We start from the raw sequence: 17,012 nt of genomic DNA on the forward strand, positions 1-17,012 counted from the left end.
AAGGGAAGAATTCCTAAGGAAGGCCTCGGGTGAGATATACTGCGCAGATTATGAAGGACATAAAATAGAGGAATCCTTTAAGGGTTAGAAGACTTGCTGATAGGGGGTTGAATGGGGAGTTCAGCAAAACCGGAATCATCAGATTTCTCACTGATGATAGTGATGAGGACACATTCTCATACGCAAGTATGTATTTTCGAGTGCTACAAGATCCTACCACGCAAAGAGACTCCCTTTAATCACGCAAGGCTACAGGACTTTTTCTATGGAAATAAGAGCAATGTTTTCAATTATTCAAAATATGAAAAACAATTCTCCAATTATTATTTTGCGAGAACATAATTATCCAGAGAAGATATTTATTAATTATTGCCATTAGAAATGAAAATAATTTCAGTATTTTTTTCAGATATATTTGTCTTTCGCCTTATTCTAATGGTTGTGGCTGAACTAAATTTATTCCAGGACTTTGTGCTGGCCACTAGTCATATCTATGAGCCATAGCCAAAACGATACGCAAATTTTAATTTATCTTGGATAAAAATAAAAGTATTATTAATGAGTAGATTTATAGAAGGATAGGGGAAGGTAGGGAACTGTGGAGCGCCGTGATCTAATGGAAACTAGACGGAATGGTCATGTAACGAGGAACACCAATGTTATTGGAAATTCACGTAGAACGGGGAAATTGAAGAAAAAGTTTTTCAAGGAGCACCAACAGGTTATCAGCGGTAAAAAGAGAAGAAATGAAACGAGAAAGAAAAACTGCAGGGAACTAAAGGTATTTCCACTGGCAGGGGAGAAAGGAATACTATCATTACCATTATCCTAGATAAAATACTAAAAATGTAAATTAAGCGGTAAATAATGCAATTTAACGTTGAAACACTAATCTGTTCACTTCACGTGTTTTCCATTCACGCGTTTACTTCCATACGATCCCCAAGCAAAGGCCCATGAAGGGTACCTAATATCCAGGTAGACACAGGAGAAAATGCACTCTTGCCACTAGAAGTCGCATCATGTAGTCGGCCGAGGATTGGCGATAAGGTCACAGTTGAACACCGTTATCCATTGAAAGTTGGGTGGCCACGAGTGATAAAAATGAGGGAACAATGGAGGGAATGATTGGAGGAAACATCGAAAAATGAAGACAAAGAGATGAGTAGTAGGCGAAACAAAAGAGACGCGGAAGAATGAACAGAGGTAAACAATAGGACTGCGTCGAGATAGGCAGAAAGGTAGAGCTGCAGTAAACTAACAATAAGATTGAAATTCCATCAACGGAGTTCTTCGCCGAGACCCAAAATCGAAATTTCGGCGAAAGAATTCGGTGAAAGATGGAACGGGAAGACATGCTACGAAGAAAATCAAATCTTCTTCTTGTTGGAACGTAAATTTAAATAACAGCCCATTTCTTGACTAACGCAGCCATTGCGCATGCACACGCTAACATTCCGGTCACATTTTTTAACGAATCTCTCTGCATGTCGGAGTTTAAGTTTAACCTAAAGAGGCAATAATATAGCATCATAAAACCGATACGTCCGTTATTATTCCTAAACATTTTTCAGGATTTACCCTATTATTTTTAAATAAAATGACGTGAAATTTGCCAACCACTTTTCATGAGTTGGTGAGGATATCAGAGTTTTGATTCATTAACTCGCTCAGAGAAAACCTGCCATAGCGATGAAGAAATAATCACAGAGATAAATACGACAAAACACCTCGCAATGGTCCCTGTACAAGACTGAGGAGTAGCTAATAAGTTGTGACCCGCTCGGCTTGTAGCTTTTGACGTCACCAACTGCAAAAGTGTGAAGGCAATCAATTCTTTGTCACAAGTAGTTCTAGAAGCAGGTGAAGGATCTAATTACGGACTCTTCAAGGGTCATTTTATTTTTCATAAAGGAAAATTGCAAAATCTTTGAAGCCAATCGCACGTCTACTATCCTACCACCCCCTACCAGAGGACCCTGAGGCGGCGGCTTGTATGAGGGGTTTGTACGTAACATGCCTCATGCATCCGAGCGATGTCGCGGCGTGCAGTCGGCAGAGGGGTTAAATCAGACGTGGATTGGCGATGCTCACTGCGACTGATGCGTGGTGGCGCTGGGCGACGGAGCGTGTGATTGCGTGCGTGCGATGCAAGGCGTCGGAGCAAGGCGCACAGTGTGCGGCAGCACAATGATTTGGGTGCGGATTGGGTGCAGACAGAGACTCCTTTCTCACTATAACAAGCACCTCGTGCAGTGGCGATGCGACGTCTCCCGATGACAACCCGCGCGTATGAGTCATCACCCGCGGCCGCGTTCAGTGGCACTTAAGTTCGCCACACACCATACGTTATGCGCTCGAACGACACGTTCTTCGCGTCCCCGCACGCACCTATCACCGGCGGTGATCGATCAAAATATTTCCCGCTCCAGCCGCCTTTGCTATGCGCTAGCATCTACTGATTGTTCCACATCTTCGCAAGACTTCACTCCATCCCATATATCATGTTTCCCACTTTTCATTCTATCCTTTCACTTTAAGAATGTTCACAATGACACTCTCCTACTACTGTTCCTCTCGGCTAACCTCGGTGCCATAAACTCATAAAATCATGCAATGTCTTGAGACATTACATGATGGAACTCCTTAATAACTATCAGGAAAGAATAAACTTTGCTAATTCCTCAGTAATACTTTACTTGCGACCGTTTTCAATACAGTGTTCATCAAATATTCTATTTAGTATAGAGCTAGAAGATGACATGCTGTATCCCAACCGGTCGCAAATACATAAATTTATGTGGAAAATGCAAATTTTGTTCTTTCCTCATAATCATGAAGTTATTTTACCTTACTTCCTCCGTAGGTTTAAATTTTATCCATAAATTACAATAATTTTGCAATAATTTTTGAAGCGTCCAAGCAATCTGTCCTGTGATATTGATAATTGTCAAATAAGGTTTTTTTCTGGATATATATATATATATATATATCACCTGTATTACCTTTCCTAAAGATAGAGATTTCCATAATTTTGGACAATGAAGGTATTAAATACACGAATGGAATAAAATAGCGCTCGGGGTATCGAAATAATTGGACCATTAGTAAACAGTTCCCTAGAAATAGTAAAACTAGGAGAAAGCTGTAGATAATTCCTCTTACTTTTTGCTGTTCAAAATTAGATGCCAAGGAGATTCTTGGTGACAATTTCTTATAGTACCTTGCTATACTACAGAAGCAATTGAAACTAATTAACACAACGATACTGATAAAAGAACAAAGAGATAATTATACCAATGTACAGCATGTTTCATGGAGGACAACTTTTTGCAAATGCCATCTAATTTTCCTGTTTGCCCGAACAAAAAGAAAAAGTGCATTTGAAATGAAATATTTATTTTACGACAAAAGTAAAGGACAAATTTATGTTATGCTTCTGAAATAATAATGAGGCCTCAAAAAGTAGGCATTTCAATAAGAGTCATGCCAGAATATGATTTATCTCAATTTTTCGGAACCACAGATTTTGACTCATCTTTGAGGAAAATATATTTGCGCTCAGCTAGCAGACGATTCTTAATATCTCATTTTATTTATCGAGCTTGAGCAATTTGAATATAGATATTTGCAAAGTGAATCAATGAACATATTTCACTCAAGTAATAACCTAAATAATATACTTAAAATTCAGCCAAAGAACTCGTTTATATCCAGTAAATTCATGTGAAAACCCATGGAGTGTACATTTTTAAATTAAAAACGGATTATAAAAAAATACCTTCTGACTGGAACGTAAAGGGGCGAAGATGCATTACATTTCTCAGAAAGATGAAAGATATGACGGAGTATTCCGTGATCCGTGCAAAAGAAACCAGTGTATAGACATAGCGAGGAAAGCGGGTGGTGGGCAACTCATCTGCGGTTGTAATAAATGGACTGCTTCTGGGGGGGGAGTTGTTGGAAAAGAAAGAATGAGTCAATAAAAATGGATGCATGATGCTTAGTTTACGACGTAAGGAAAAAGGGCATCCGTTTTAGGAGCATAGGAGACAGGAGAGGACAGGGGTGGCATGAGGAACGTCACAGGATCCGAAAACATTTCACATCAATTCTACTTTACGGTGAAAGAAAAACAGAGCACATTTAAGGAGCTTCCACGAGCGATTTATCAGAAATAAACAAGGCGTTACCATTTTCACCTGGCGATATAGAACATCTAATTACATTTTTATTTTTCAAAGCATAATATTCATTGGATGATGACATTATGATATGTTGCTGATTGAAAAGTGTTATAATTCAACACATACATTCGCTGACTTCTTTTCTCGGATAGAATATTATTTGAACGAACAGTGATAAATAATCGAATTTTTTAAACTGCAGAGCGTTTCTCTGATTTACATGTCGAATAAAGCGCTTCTGAACTTAACGCAGTCAGATAAAAAAAATAAAACTGGGGGGACTCAAATTTACAATGACTGTTGAGGCAATGTAATGCAGCCTAAGAGAAACACTGCATTACAACAGAAATTGCAAAACTATTAGTTACCCTAGGCACGTGTAACAAAACAATATCGCCGGGGCCCTAAAAAAAGTAAGCTTTTGAGGAATTATTCAAGATGACAACGGCGGATGAAATAGAGAGGGAAGTAAGGGCCGAGGCGAGTCTCGAATGTCTTATGAAAAGAATGCTGCAAACGAAACGACACGCGTAAATATGAGAATATTAGCCTGAAGAAGATTTTATTGAAGGATTGCTTCAAGCCAATCCAAGGATTATCAATGATGACCAATCATCCTGATTATTATGAAGTAATTATTGCTTGAGCTGAGACAGTGGAAATGGAATCTAATTCATAAAAGGCTACTCGAGGTAATGCAAGAATTGTCTCCGTGGCTATGTGAATTTGAAATCGCTACCAGCAAAGAATGAAATACATTGTACCCTGTTCTTGAAAAATAATGGCACAGAATTATAAAATACACTCCTCATAAAATACTTACGTCCTCTAGATGCGTAGAACTGAGGTGGTGACGTTTTTAGAATGAGTTACGGAAAGGAATGGAGTGGAAACTGAGTACATGGCGTATAGAATGACCACCTCCGAGTTCCCATTTTCCACGTTCGAGCATAGAACAGTTTCCTTCACCTGTATCGTCCCGGTGAAGGATTAAATGGGCTCTCAAGGTATAAATGGTATTCCGAGTTGAATTGAACATTGTAACTCGTCCTAGAACACGCAGCTGGTTCCCAGGTAGCAAAGCACAAGTTATCACGCGCGCCTCATTGCGGCGAATAGCTGAAAATTCAAAACATTTGAAGGCCTGCGACGAATTTCACAGTTAGCAACGACAATCGCAAACAATAGAATACTAGTGCTTTCCTGAGAAAATCAGCTATTAGAAAATATATTATTCCAGCCTCAAAATTGTCCACTGCATATTTCCTTAAACTTTAACAAGCACTGTTAACTAATGAGGCAGTACATCAGCATAATACCCTGAAAGTCACCTCTAGGGTGTTTGGCAGGGGGTGATTAATCACCAGCATGCAGCATGCAAGAGGAATCCCACATGCACACCACATGGTACAAAAAAAGCTGCATTCCGGGAATGCCGACAGAAGTGAAAACTTGAAATAACGTGAGAATTTTTTGATGTAAGGAATAATTTCTAATAAAATGTTTTTTTTTAATCAGTAGAAAGTAGAATCATGTATATAGCAAAGTATAATATTTATTTATTGCGTAATTGTACACATTTATGTTAGATAATAATTTTATACCTCAGAATAATCAACTTTCATCCATTACTTCAACAACTCTTTCATCATCACCGCCATTATCATTGGCGCTTATGCGCTACATAACAGTTCACGAGTCAGCTGTCTATACGTATTTGTACACACTAGCGATAAAACAAATTTTCTCCACGTGTTTCCTTTTTTATGCTTCTACAATATATAATTGTAAACACTTCACATTTATAAATTAATTTTATGGCACAACATTCGAATAAGCTACTCCAATTGAATGTATTAAAAGAAATTGAGTTGTATTGCACTAACCGTCAATATTCTTGTATCTAGTACACTCTCCTGCACGAGTATAAAGTGATGACGGTAACGGGTACTGCGAGTCTAATGGTTTGTACCCCTCCACAAGTACTGTATATATAGCGAGTAAACTGTGTATATACAGAATATACATAATTATACATGTATGTGGTACCGGTGACGGTGACGGGAGTCCAATGTCTTTTAAACTCGATTGTTTCAGGCCTTACTTGGTGAAAATCCATTCTTAATAATAAAACGTTATTGTACTTTTCCACACGACCACAACGTAATAGCAACCAGATAAACAAGAACAAAATAACTGTTATTATAACGGTTTCTGTACCTGATGATGTCGCCTCTACGACGAAACCGGTTGTATTAATTAAATCGTGTGGAAAAGTACTACAACGTTTTATTATTACCAATGTCTTTTACCGATCTACAAAAGTGCTCAACGCGTCATAAGAAGTTTTCACTTCAAAACGTTACGCATACTCACAAATTATTCTACCGCATTCGTTCAAAGGCAAAACTTGCCTGCTACCCACGTTGATTGCATTCTAATTTTTAGACTAGAAATTGCAAAAATATATATGATCCATTGTATGGGAGACCCTGAATTGGAACAGACTTCTCAACAGACTCATTAGCTATCCTCGGCCTGATAGTTCGGGAACAATGTTCTATAGACCTTAGGAAAACAAAGTTTTAATTATAATTATTTTTGCACCTCAAGTTAAGCTGGCACATAATATAAGCACATATACACGGTAAAAACTGGAACGACCGAACAGAGCAGAAAGGTTACACAGTTGTTGCAGGAATAACTTTAGAATCCGCGAGAGACTCGGAGGCAACGTGCTTGGCTTGGATTGCTTGAGACTCACACACGTATAAGAGCGATAGATGATATAATCCGAGAACCACGACATATTTCTCACTCCGAAAATAACGATAAATTAAGAGACTCGGTGCACACATCTATTTTTCTCTCTTTCTTTTCATTTATTTTGTTGGCGGCTGGTGTCTTACCAACTAACGCAGCGCACTCATTAGTGAGGGGAAGCTTGTAAATACAGATGATATTCTATGAGCCGCTACTTAGGTGTGTGGCAGGGGGTGAATACTTTTAATGAATGCAATCTGTTTAGAACACATGGGTGGAAAGAAGAGCCAAGGTAGGCCTCAAAAGAAGGATCTGGGGCAAATGACCAAGGGTACAAAAGAAAAAACGAGCATGAATATGAAGAGATTAGCAAAATAAGAGTAGGAGATATACGAAAATTCAATACTAAGATTGCTGAAACGATGACGGAAATGAAGTAAAAAGTGGTTGAAAAAACAAAGTATTACTTGAGACTACGCATCGATCCTTCTAAAACGGCCGCAATTGGTCTCAATGTTTTTAAACTTGCGCTGTTTTCTTTAAATATTTACGGCATGCATAGCAGCACTTCACTGACATTGTCTACCTCAATAGTATTACAATCTTACCCTATAAAATACAGAGTTAAAATTTTCAAATAAAAAATGCATGCAGACACAAATTTTGAACAAGATTCTACTCTGTTTACGTAGAAAACTGAAAAATTATATCTTAAGTGTGAACGGAGTAAATAGTCGCTGAAATAAAATGGTCAGCGGGAGCAAATACCTCTTTAAAATTTAACAAAGCAATACTTTTTTTTGTGAAATTTCAGATGTACGTGAGCACGCAGCTCTTCTACGTGATAAATGAATCCTCAATTGTTACATGCACCAATAATAAACTAAAGCATCACGTAAATACTTTTACTTATGCAAAGTATGAATGCAAAACAGGAAAAAAGCTGCAATCGGTTTAATTGCTCGTGGAAAATTTCTCCCTTCCATCGTCGTCAACGAAACACTCGGCCGTATCGTAAAAAAATATGCCCCGGGATTCGCGAGACATCGGCATTACGGATTGATTTCCGCAGTTCCAGACGCGTCGACAGGAAGAGACGAAATGATTGAATCATTCGACACGAACGGTTTCACGCGCTGAATGCGTCATTCTTGCGCTTGGATGGACGCGTTTTAGAGAGAGCGGTGATTGACAGACGCACGCGGACATAATGGGAGAACCATCGGGCCAAGTACTCAGGGAGGCCCCGCGATGGGTAATTAGAGTCAGTCTCGCCTCTCTCCACATGACAGAGAACAATACCGATCTAATCTCACACTCTTTCAACTGATCACGCCCTTGCCTGAATAGGGAAAGGTATTAGTCTCGATACAGCAGCAGGGGTCTAGCTTTCGATAAGTCAAATCCGGGAGAAGGAGCAAGAAGTGCACCGTCTCTAGAAGGTTAAATATAAAATCTTGGGGATGACGCATCACATCTAGACATCCCTCTAGACAGATCGTTTATTTTATACAATTTTTCGAGAAGAATTCCTCACGATTTCCTCTTGCAATGTGCAGGGAATATAAGAGAGTACTCACATTAACATTTTCGTGTAGGTACCTCATATACAAATTTAGATCTGAGAAATAGTGTAACAATACATATCTATAGGCTTGGTTACACGTCATATTTACGTCTACGAGTAATTGTGTGAATGCGTGAACGATTTTGGTGGACTGGAACGGAGCATGTACGAATGCGTGAACCAAATTAGGACAGGTTATATTTTCTGTTCATACGTTCGCACAAGCTGGGTGGTTACAAGGTACGCTGTACGATAGAATATTAGGTACGCTGGCAGGGTGAGCAAGAGAATGGAAGTTACAGATAGTATTAAAGCGAGTAGGACTTACTTTGAATTGTAGAGGGAATTTTGGGGAGGGTGTGCATGTGAAAAATTCCACAAAATACTCCATGTAGACCAGCATCCTCAGATAGTTTTAAAAAATCTTGGGAACTTGCTCAGAAGCCATGATTGCTCTATCAACCCTTTATCATGTAATTCCAATCCTGAAACAGAAAAGTTGGTCCAAAAGCATGATATCACTAAACAGTCTGTCGACACAGAAACTGGCCGTTAGAAAGAACGGATAAGACGATGAACTGTGTTCCTTCCTCCCAGCACACAAAGAATAGAGACCGGAAGAACACAGCAGACCCCGACCCCAGCTTAAAAGTTCCGTTTTGCTTCGGGAAGTTTTCAATTTCCCTGCCGTGTCTCCGCGCGATGAAAAGGGAAGGCGGTGGAATGGTTTATATTTTAATCCACACCCAAGCACGTCACTCCACCGAAAGGGGATCCGAATCAACTCCAGCAACGCCCCCACGCGAGAGGGGCAGTCGGGAATGCAACCCACGCCCCCCTCGACGGAATACATTGAATGGGCGGAGGCGATCGGAGAGGGTCAGGGGGCGAGACGACCGACGCGAAGTGGGGGTGTAGCCCTCCTCCTCCTTGCACACAGTATAAACCATGCGTGAACGATTTGGGCGGAATAGGTGACATCGCACAGTAGTCCGCACGATGAAGCAGGTGGATAAAATGTAAGATCTTAGATTTTTCCGGTGAACCAGGTGCAGAAAGGGTTATCGGGTTCTCCACCGGGTTATATACCGATCCAGTACACTTACAAGGATTCTCATTACTGAATTATACATACAAGCCCGGAATAAGAAGACCAAACTCAATGTGATATGCACTGCAGTGCCATTGAGAAGAAGACGACCTTCAGAAGAACAAGTCGTTCTTCTGAACACCGGGAGACATTCAGGCAATTATCCGGTGGAGAACCCAAGAATTCTCTCCGCAGGTGGACCAAGTTTATTTTTTTTAACTTATGGCAACTTTCCCTGAACAATGAGGTCATTCAGTATAATGTCCTGGGCGTCGATATTCACACTTACTTTTGCATTAAAAAGTCAATATCTTTGGTGCATTTCTCCTGTGTGCTATTTCTTAAAGAAACCCCGATTATTTGCACTTTCAAAAAATGCTTAATAAAAAGATATTTCAACAATATTTCTCCAAGAAATCCAATAAGTACCTGGGGGCAATTGTAATATGGATTGTCATTATTAAGAAAACTTAGCTAACAAATTATTAAGCTTCTGTGATGATCGCTGAGGGATAAATTATTTCTTAAGAGGAATAACTTTTGAAAACAACTTTTTCATATCTGTTGGACTATTAGACTCAGAGTAAAATGGAGATATTAATAGCGAAATGAAAAACTTGTATGAGAAAGACTTTATTGAAGAATTCCGCAGAATCTGGATTTCTCCAAAGAGATTCACTGTCAGTCACTTAATATTCCTCTATCCCCGTCCAACCCAACGTCTTCTGACCTTGACTTGACCTTGTTAGCCATTTACTACGCCTTTACGTTTCATGGCTGACACATTATAGTTCCCACCCTTGTCCCATACCCAAACATTTCCAACTATGACATGTGTATGAATACATTTGTAACTGATAGATACATATATTTATGTTACTTAGACGACGTCCGGCACATAAATTACCGTCAAAACATGAGTTGTAATTATTAAAATTGGAGAATGGGCAAATAGTAGATAAAATTTTTCCTTTTCCATTGCATAGAAAACTATGGATATTGCAGGGATCCTCCATAATTCCATTTAAATCTAAAACATAGTATTTTAAATAACCTTTATAACTGTGGTGATGGTTTTCCGGGTTTTAATGTCTTTCGGAAGGCCTTTTTCTGTCAGAGTCTGTAGTATGGAGGTTGCAGATTCACTAAGATTCACCTGAGTTAGATTTATAACCACACGATCTGTTTTATTGAAGGTGGATTCGGGTGAAGGACGTTGTTTTTCCACCAAATTTTCGAACTTCTTTAATTGCTTCTCTCTCATTGCTGTAAAGGTGGTGGAGGATGATTGGAAGGTAATTTTCTCCAATGTCTCCCAATCCTCTATCCAAAGGACTTAACTTTGCCATAGCACCCAGAAGTATACCGAAGGAGGAAATAATCACTGGGGTAGAAAATGCTTTACGCAAGCTAAGGAAATCAGAGGCCGATGAAATCAGGGAAGAAGTAAGCCATATCATCAGGTATGCGAAGCCTTCAAAACCCAAATTGACCAGGGCAGAGAAGGCCGTCTGTGAACTTGAAAATCGATGATTTACTGATATTGCCAGCTGACAAAGGGAACACAACTGTGATCATTTCTAAGGATGACTACAGAAAGAAGGTTTGCGGTTTGCTAGACGACCACACCTACAAAGAAATTAACTCCTACGGCAAAAATCCAGAGTAACATCAAGGACCTCATGAAGCATTCGTCAATACCCCAAGAGGAGAGACAATCACTAATCCAGTCGGCTCCTAAACCTCCACGACTTTATGGCCTGCCTAAGATTCATAAGGATGGGATACCACTCCGGCCTATTGTAAGTGCCATTGATTCACCGACACATAAGCTTGAAAAGTATCTTGCCCATAGCCTTCGGCCATTCTCAGGCCTAACTGCCACCTATGTGAAGAACTCCTCCCATTTCATCAAAATTATAAAGGAATACAAGAATACGGAAGAGGATCTCCTCGTTAGTTTTGACGTGGTGTCTTTGTTCACGAAAATACCTATTGAAGATGCCATCGAAGTCATTAAGACTCTGACAGAAAAAGGCCTTCCGAAAGACATTCCGAAAATGGTGGAGTTTTGCCTTCGTAATTGTTATTTCTCTTGGGGAGGGAAATTATATAAACAAACGGAAGGGGCATCTATGGGTTTTCCTTTATCACCTGTCGTCGCAGATCTTTATGATCGCAGATCTGCAGATCATTTGGACCCGAAGACGGGAGCTGGAACGCGCCCGAAACTGTCGTCCGGTAAAACATGAATCAACGCGGTGTAAACCCGGAAAACCATCACCAATCAACTCACCGCGGAAGCCTCCGTAATAACTTTATAACTGTGGTTTCAAACAGCATTGCATATTCGCACCTCGGACGCCCAAATCAAAAGTTACTCAAAGTGCGGGGTCGGTCAGTGACAGGAACTGTACCTACCCTGAATGTGCGAAATTCTCAAGCTAATGATTTAGAAAGGGGTGAACTTGACCCTCACTTATCCAATGATACTATGTGCGTTGAATCGATGAGTTTGTGAGTGCAACAAGCAGATGAGTTAAAAACAAAGTGATCTAAGTCATTACATCTGAGACATTTGATGTTCAGTATAACTGAGGTAATATTATTATTATTTGTATTTGGTGACTATTTGTAAAACAATTGGGTTTGCATCAAATTTCTCTAATTTTAAACCAGACCTTGTAAAAGGAACGAATGCAGTTTTAGAGCAGTAAATTTATACTTTGATCACTTTGATTTAAATAAATATGCTGGCACTTATAATTTCTACTATACTAATTTACAGTAAAATGGTCTTAGACCACAGTGCCTTAAAAACAACGATATAGGTCATATCTTGAGACATGATGGCCTGATAAAGACAATCGTCGACGGACAACTAGAAGATGGCTAGAACTAATATAGAATAAAATAAATGGACTAGTAAAAAAGGTTATGAAAGAAAAGAAATACTTTGATGTGAAAAAATTAGCTGATAGTAGAATTGAGAGGATAGCTGCGTCAAAACTATCTTACGATTGTTGATCAGAGTTGTGAAGTCCAATTTTGAAAAAAAATACACCGCTTTGATTTATTCCCATCCACGTAATATTTCGCATTCTTCATGAGGGAGACTAAAACTCCGGTTGATGTGAGAGGGCTCAACACACACACACGATGGCTAATGTCGCTTCTGCATCACAGGGTCCCTTCCGTGGTCTGGCGAGCAGCAATGAGTGGGCGGAGACCTGGAAAAAGGAACTCGCGCCATTCAATGGGACGGGGAAGATCTGATTCCCGACGCCACACACGACGACAGCATTTATTTAGAAGGAATCAATAACGCCCAGTAATAGCAGAGGGCGTAAGATTCCTGACGCCAATTCGTATTTTCGTCGCCGTCCAAATCCAATTACTTCAGGAACGAAGCTCGCGTATCTATGCCCCCTCAGCAAGGCAAACAAAAACCTAGCGCTTACATAATCATTTGGGAGGTTGGTGCGTAGCCCAGATGAAGCACACAACATTTTCATTTCAATTTCAAAACATAATATTCTAACTGCACTTTTGCGTCAGCAGCTGGTGCTAACACAAACGGGATTCCGTTCCATGATTTCTGTTTATATAGCGCTTAAAAGAAAATCGTGTAATTAAGTCTTTATAATTAATCATGGGATTAAATATAACCAAAAATGAACTAATACGAATGGCACTGGAATGAAAATCGAAAAAATAAATAAAATTCTAAAATAAATATTTTACGCAAACAAATGAAGACAAGATTGGCAAGAATGAATGCATGAATATTGAAATTGCAATAATATGTTGAGAGCTAAATTAGAGAGAATACAGTCACAGGAGAATATTAAAAATCAAAACTAAGAAGCATTTCAAGTTCGTAGAGATTAGCCAAGAATAATATTATTGACCTATAGAAAAATGCAAAATATGTTACTTAGGTTGGATATTTCAAAGAGAAGAACAGGGAAACATCGTGAAAAGGCAATAAAGATTGTTCCCAAAGGGGGAAACGGACAACATCAGATGCAAAATTACATCGGCAAGAACATGAACTGAAAAAGATGAAGAACGGAATTCCGCATTCTCGGATGATTCCGAGGATAATCTTTATTTGAAAACAAGGGCTCGTAAATGTAGGCCGTTCACAAGAGAAAAACGGAAAAAAGACGATGCACTAGGCTGAGCAAACTCGATTTTAGGCCTCTGGCGCTTAACGACACACAAGAAGCGAATAACTTAGTCGAATTGTCTACGACGTAATCCCTGCATCGGTAAAGGAATGTTTACGGACTAATTTTCCATAATCTCGGGAATTGCCAAACAAAATTAAATGAAATTCCAGGTTCCTACTGTGGGAAAACTCCTGAATACAAGAGGAACCAAAGACAAAGACCTATATATATTTAAGAACAAAATTAATTGGAGATAAAGTAAGATAGTACTAACAGTAGCAGAAGCAGGATATACAATGTATAAAACTGCAAAAATTTGTTTTAGGTTTCAATTGAAAATTGTGCCATGAATATGTATTACAGCCTAATTTTCTAGCAAACTATTATTATATGTTGTATATACCCACACAATTCGCCAAAAAAATAATTTAAATTCGCTTATTTTGTATTTGCTAAATATAAAATAAAAGAGCTGACATTGTATTCACCAGAATTCGGCATTTAATTAAGAATTTGCAAGTAATCTAAAGCATCATCTGAATACAAGTTGTTCTTTCGTGGTTTTTATACACCGCTAAAACTCACACGATGGCTATAAATTCATCGGTGAAACAAGTAATTGGATCAATAATTCAGAGTACATGAAAATATTTTGATACATGTTTATTAAAACTAAAACCTCTACAAAAAGTAAAGAGCCGTATCCTTTTAGAAAAGCAGGCATTTTTCACCATAATAAATATTAAAGTATGATACCAAAGATATGAATATTGGTATTATAAAATCCTTCGAAAAACATAGATTTGGAGCTTATTGTTTTAAGAAAGTGGAAGTTGAGCAGTAGGCAAATAAGAAAGAAGCAGGAATGAGGTTACTGAAACGAGGATACGGCTAAGGACTACAAGAGCTAGGTGGACGTCAAATGACGTCATCTGTTTGGTTTCAGGGAACCGCAAGAAAACAGAAAGTTAAAGAAAGATACGGAAAAGAGAAAAATTAATATTATTGAAGTGGTGATCAGACAAAATTTACTTGAAGCAAACGTTCTTGAAGGGAAAGTACTCGAGAATAAAGGAAGATGACAGACGAGGAAGAAGAAGGTACCTGCACTAGGTTAATAGGAGGAGAGGATTCAGGAATTTCATGGGGCTAAATGGAACGGCAAATGATAGAGTTGAAAGACTGCATCGATAATACCGACAGGAAATACACATATCTCAATTTTGTGTTGCTCTTAAAAGTAATAAGAAACAGAAAATAGGTGCTATTGGAAGACTTATGAAAAAATAAATTAATACAAACCAAAGTTGCAGTATAATGGCGTGATAGGTTCAACAAATGCACTTCAAATACAATACGTCTGCGCCACATTTACTCAATGGCCTTCCTTGTTCGAATAGTAAATTAAACGATGGCATTCGTAAGATTCTCCACGGAGAGATATGCGGCTGATTTAAAGTACGTACTGAAGCGAGCAGCTTTGGTTTGCGAGTGTGGGAGAAATTTGATTTTCCACCGTTGGATGGACGGCCCATAATTTAATTCCAAGATCTCGAGAACCCGCCTCCACTCGTTTCTCCGGATACTTAGACGTGTATGCGTGAGTGGTCCCCGCCCACTTCTCACGCACCCATAGATACGCTACGCTTGATGATCCATTCATCTCGTAGTTCCTTTCGGATCCGCTCATGCTGAAGGCGCTGGCGTAGCTAACAATAAATTATATACAGAGTAGTGATTTGAAAGGGCTCTTCCATCATGATCATATCAAGATTTTTCCGATATCTTTTCAACCTGTAGTGATTATTGCTTGAATTGTTAGGATTTATTAATGCGATACGCTATTTTCTTCCATCCAGTTACTATTACTGACACGCATTCGCACTGATAAATGATGGTGTTTTTTCTCTAAGCTTTTTCCTTATTTAACTAGATGGTTTCAGGCTTTAAGTCGTGAGAACCCAAAGTGAAAAATTAAAAAGTATGGTACTTTTATCACAGAATTTATTTAAGTCGACTTGTTTCGTCGAAAATGCGACATCGTCAGGTACAGACTTTGCTATGTTGCTGTTGATTTTTTTTTTAAACAAGAACATAACCGAAATAACGAACTCTGTGCCTGAAGATGTCGTCTTTGCGACGAAATCGGTCGACTTAAATGAAATCTGTGAAAAAAAGTGCCATACCTTTCTCATTCTTTTATTCCTCATTCTCACCTTCTAATTCAAATAAATGTTCTTTATAAAAAAGGGACAATAACTCATTCCGTTGTATTTTGGGTTCTCCTGAATCACGTCTAATGCTATGGACATTTCGCATTGAACAATTTTTTTCACTTCTGTTGCCATCCATCCACTTGATTTTCCCTTGAAAGATGAATGTCCAAGTGTGATGAAATTGATATTGTATTGCATCACGATCATTACATCTACCCAAAAGATATTTTATTTATGAAAAAAATATTGCTTGCAAAAAATAAAGAAATAGCGACTACATAGCGAAATACTTTAACATTTTTTACTTCTGATATTCGCAAGCTGCCGAATGTAGAATGGTTGTAGACTATCCCGGCGTATTGTATAGTGGAAGGTTAGTCGGGAATTCTAACGAGTCAGGTTTTCCATCACGGCTAAAGTTTCCATGAATCGAGTCGTCCATCGAAAGGTTGGCGATGATGGAGGACCTGACCCGGTGGAAATCCCGAATAACCTTCCACGATGCCCAATGTAGACTTCGCGGAATGGCTAGCGAGGCCATAGAGTAATACAATGTCGAGCGCTCCAGTCATCACGAATATTGAACCTCTCGCTATCAGAACCAAATTGAACCAAACTGCAGTTGACCTTCTAAAAGCCCAATCTAAGGAAATAAGGGCATAAATATTTTAACAAATATTCCTACGAAGAGGACAGCGGGGATCCTGTCCATCTAGAGCTATATTGTAACAAACCATGCTTGAAATAACTGTATAAGAACGCTGTGAAATGTCAATAGTACTACCGGATAGGTGAGCACAAGGTAAAATAAAATGGAGGAGCTACGTTACTTGAAGCGTAAGAATTGTTCGAGACAAAGCATGAACTGATAGACAAGGCTTCTAAAGACTAAAAATACGATGGAAATCCAGAAATCCTTCATTTAAAGTAGGCGTATAGATATTTTGAGAACAGCTAAGACAACGCAACGCTCCCGCTTAACTGGACTTTCTTCGCGGCGAATTATTCATTTCA

Source organism: Ischnura elegans, chromosome 10, assembly GCF_921293095.1.
Source record: "Ischnura elegans chromosome 10, ioIscEleg1.1, whole genome shotgun sequence".
NCBI lineage: Eukaryota > Metazoa > Arthropoda > Insecta > Odonata > Coenagrionidae > Ischnura > Ischnura elegans.